Below are 5,044 nucleotides of genomic sequence, written 5' to 3'. Positions count from 1 at the left end.
GTGGGCCAATGTTAAAAAAAACAAACAAACAAAAAAAAAAAAACAAAACCCACAATGTACCTGAAACACATTGTATAAGAATTACTGTATGCAAATCAATATAATTTTTTTTAAAAAGTACATAAATAAAACCATGTTGTTGTTGTTAGGTGCCATCAAGTCAACTCTGACTCACGCTCTCTCCTTCACCACCTTCTTCATCTTTGTTATGCTCAAGCACACTGTGGGGGTCGCCGTGTTAATGCATCTGTTGAGAGTTGTCTTCTCTTTCTCTGACCTGTCCTTGTTACCCCTCCACAAGATACAATGGAAGACAAAGAAATAATGCTGTGAGTTATCCTCACAGCCACCCCACAACAGATGTAATGGAAGTTTTAAATAGGAACCAATGTCTATAATTTTGCATAACATTTAGTTGAACCACAATATATTAAAATTAGAAGATATACCTGTAAAAAAAAAAAAGCAATTAACTCCAGAATGGCAAAAAGAAACAGGAACTAGTGGTCGCCTTCCAGGGAGTAAAAATGGTTTCTAAAGATCTTAAATGAGATCAGCTTTTTGCCAATTACCCCTGATAGGTGGGTTTAGTTAGGTGGGCTAAGCATCTAGATTATATGCACTTTAGCACCATGGCTGTAAGACTACGAGGTCTCAAGTGGCTTTCTTTATACTTCAAAGTCACGTGTCTAAGACCTGCCAGACCCATTACACTAAATATAATGCAATTTCTCAGACTGACCCTCTCTAGGAGACAGAGAGGCCACATCTCCTGAAGCCAAACCTGGGTTTTATTGCTCTAACTCTGTTGACCTTTAGACAAATAATTATGCTTGGCTCGTGAGTCTAATATGTTCCTGCAGCATAAAGATGTTACTTGCAGGAATAAAAACTACAATGATGTGGCCATCAGGCTTGTCTGAAGGACTGACTCTGACCCTTCACAAGTGCCTGTGTGAAAAATAACCCTGAGGGTTATCTGCCACTTGTTATGGATGAGGATGGCACAGGACAGGGCAGGGTACAGACGTGCTATTCACAGGGTTGCTGTGGATCGTGGCCCCCTGCACAGCACCTAACAACAACATGGATTATATTGTGCCCACCTGAAATCTGTGTTGCAAATTCTAAGCCCTGTGCCTGTCATAATCTCATTTGAGGAAGAGTTGCTTTTATTATATTAATGAGACGGGATCATTGTAGGGTACGTCTTAACTAAATCTGTTTTAAGAGAGATTAAAGAGGCCATAAGAAAACCAGAGATAGGCAAGAGAGATGGCTGCAGGAGCAGAAGCTCCAAGAGACAAGGACCTTCTCTCCAGTAGACACAGGCAGAAAGCCTTTCCCCAGTGCCAGCACCCTGAATTCTGACCTGTAGCCATCTAAACTCTGAGAAAATACATTTCTCCTTGGGACAGCTCACACTTGCCTATTTCTGTAACAGCAGCACCAGGTAATTATTACATCATTGCTTCAGCACAAAAGTTAGACCACAACAAGGACCTTAGCTTTAATTTCAAAATGGCCTATCAAATCCAGTCAGATTTTTTTTCTAAAGGTTATTATAAAAAATTGAGAAGATGGGTGCACATTGAGTACAAATTATTGGCATAAACTGGACTTATCTATAATTACTCATGGCTAGAGAATAGGATAGATTCCACTATCAAGGTTTCTTCCTTATTTTTTAAGCATTCACAGACTTCACTGCCCCTCACACATCCACTTTAGATTGGTAATTATTCATTGCCTCGGAGCTGAAACAAGATTTGCGATGATCATAGTGCATTAGTGGAATTCTCCTGAGCTTTCCGTGCAAAATAGGTTGTCAACAGGAATACTGATGAAGCACTAGACTCATCAGGCAGCTGAGTCAATGCTGACTCTCTGAGTCACTTTGCTAATTGTAAATACTGTGTGTAAACATTGTGTGTAAATATTGCGTGAGGGTGGCACATCTGACCTCCACTAATTCCACAAGTCCCCATCCACAATATCCTCCCCACAAAACCAGTTCTCATGAGGTGACAAGCCCCTAGACTTCTCATGCTTGTCTTTGCTGATTCTAATACCACCATCCATCCCACCATCTAATACCACCTGCTAATGGTCTCTTAATCCATTGCAATGGCCACACAGAACCCATAGGCAATGCTTACAATTATGGGGTTTATTGGGGATGTTAACGGTTTAAAATTTAATAATGTAGGAAACAGGATAACATTCTTCAGTTAGGGTAGGTTCTCAGGAATGCTTGAGGGCTCTTTGATCTTCAGCTTTGTGGCTCTGTGTTAGTATGGCACAGTTCTTTTAGTTCCACAGTTCTACCAATTATGGCATCTACCCCACCACTCAGTCCTTCAGTCAGCTCGGGCAAGGCTCTCATCTCTGGCTCCATGGAAGGGCACTTTATATTCAGCTGTTTCATATGGACCCCTAGTTCCCTCCCCCCCCCCCCGACTACTGCTGCTGCTCTAGTCAAGGCCCTGGTCTGACTCTCGCAAGTATCTGTGGTGCACACGGATGACACTGTACTCCCTGCATCTTCTTTCTTGCTGGCTATGAGATTCCCATCTTCTGCCCCTAAGATGCTCAAATTTAAGTGTGGCAGGATGATGAGACTGGCCAGTCCTCTTATGAGTAGTCTACACACTTTGCTTGCTTGTTCCTACCTAAATGGTGCTGTTCACTTCACATCATTAGCACAGTCCCACCCTGCTGTGGAGTGTAAGTAAAAATCAATGATGAGGGAAGTCCTTTGAACAATGAATTCTAGTGCAACACACTATTTAATGTCCTTCTTGTCTTTCAGTTATATAGAGAATTCATTAAGTCACATGCATTAACAGGATTGAGTTTAGAGAAAATATCTAATAGGCACAAAACAGAAATCTAATGCAGAGTTGCATGTATCGGTGGCCTTGCCTGGTATAACAGATATTGAATAGGGCTTTCTCTTCTGATGACTGTAGTTCATATTTATGGGCAGAGTTGTCAGGCACTCAATGTTGTGGTCCACAAAGACTCTCAAGGTTTAATAAGAAACAGCCGGGAGACTTCTATTATAGATAAGATGCTGGACTAGAGTGATGGTGGATCTGATCCTAGACAATGTAGGTGTAAGGGAAAAAAAGATAACAGATACAGATGATGATTCTGTACCATCTGGAGCCCTGAGGTTAAAAAGACAAGGTAAGGAAGTATCTCTAACACTGACTGATGAAACAAACAGGATGGAAATATAGACTGAGGAGGAGACAGAAGGAACACAGAACAGTCACTAGGACAGCATGATCATTCTGAACAGCTACCTGCTTGGCAGGTGTACCCGGGACTGAGGGTGTATCCACACCAGCGGCTAGCTGATGACGGGAAAGGTGCAATCCTCTTACAGTCAAGCCCTTCCGGAGATAAATTCTGCATCTCTACCACTGCCCATCAGGTGGCTGACAGGATTTGCTGGCACATTCCAAATCTACGTGAAGCCAGGGCCTTGCTATTTTCTATCAGACTTTGAGTGTTATCTATATGCAGACTCTCTCCCTCCAGACACTGGCAGACTGTGATACTTGACCTGCAGTCAGCCTTGGACTAGTGGAGGCACCATCTCTGACTGGGATCCTTGCCCCTCACTGGGCACATTTATCCAACATACCTCACATTTGGAGCAGTAAACCCTCTGAGTAATGTGTCATCCTTGAGCATCATGGGTTTCCAAAGACTATCTATTCTCTGACTTAGTGCCTTGCCTGCACCCATCTGCAGACAGGCAGAGACACCATTCCTACTCCAAGGACTAGCTTAGGTTCCTGAAGGCCAGTGGAAATTCTGCTCCAGGCTGGATGCCTCACCCCTCAATGCCCCCTACAATGGGCCAGTTCCTAGCTTGAGGCCTTAATTACCTCTCAGAAGACAAGCAAAAATTCTGACTTGACTATTCACTGCACCTCCAGCCTTCTGTTGTGCTGGCAGATACCGCTCCAGACCACACATCTTGCCTCCACCAACCAGAGAGATGACAAGAGCACCAATCAGCATCAGTGCCCTGGCTTTGACAGTCTCTCCTTGCCTTGGTTTCAGTTTTTATTTCTCCAGGCCTTTTTTATTTTTATTTGATTTGTCAGTTTTATAGTAGGGCCTTCCCCCCCTGCCCCCACATCGCAATAATATCTTCTGCTTTGCCTTCTTGATAATGTTCTCCCATTCTTTTGCAGTCTATTATCTCTGTTTTCTTTTCCCTTTTTTGTGTTTTGTCTTCATTGTGTACCCCTTTCAGCTTTACGTTTTTAAAATTTTCTTATACTGTACAATCTTGTTTACTGTTTCTTCAGGACATCTTCTGTTATTTGTTTTTGTTTTGTTGTATTTATCTTTTTCTTTGTCCCAACTGACAACAGGCAGCAACACCATACACGATTCATATACACCCCCAAGCTTCATCACCAGGCAAGGCTAAAGACTGGCTCTTGCATCACCTGATCAATGAAAGGTCGCAGCAAACACCAGCCAGGGTGCCCTGAGCTGCTCTTTACAAACTGCTAAGAGACAGCTGTACACACACTACAATCCTCTACCACACCTACCATAAGGTAAACTGAGAAACATTAAGAATGACTAAACTAGTAAATGCTGCAAATCATTTACATGGCTTAATTTGGTTTGTTGTCTGATAGCTTGGTCTCTTGGCCCAAAGAACTCCTTAGTTTTTACAAAATCCCTTGCTGCTGTTGTTGTTATGTGCCGTCGAGTTGCTTGTGACTCATAGAGACCCTATGTACAACAGCCCTAAACTCTGCTCTGTCCTGTGCCAATCACACTGTCTCTGATACACCCATCCTGACTACCCCAGTCACTGAATCAACCCACCTCATAGAGGAACTTCCCCTCCTGTGCTGTTCCTCCATCCTCCCTCTCCAAGGACTGGTCCGTCCTGACAACATGTCCAAAGTATGTTAGACAGAGCCTCAGAACCCTTGCCTCCAAGGAGTCACCTGTTTAACCCTCTCCAGGATAAATCTGTTTGTTTTCCTAGCAATCCATGGTA

Source organism: Elephantulus edwardii, unplaced genomic scaffold, assembly GCF_000299155.1.
Source record: "Elephantulus edwardii isolate Elephantulus edwardi_28Jun2011 unplaced genomic scaffold, EleEdw1.0 scaffold00763, whole genome shotgun sequence".
Taxonomy (NCBI): domain Eukaryota; kingdom Metazoa; phylum Chordata; class Mammalia; order Macroscelidea; family Macroscelididae; genus Elephantulus; species Elephantulus edwardii.
Note: the sequence above shows the minus strand (reverse complement) of the source record.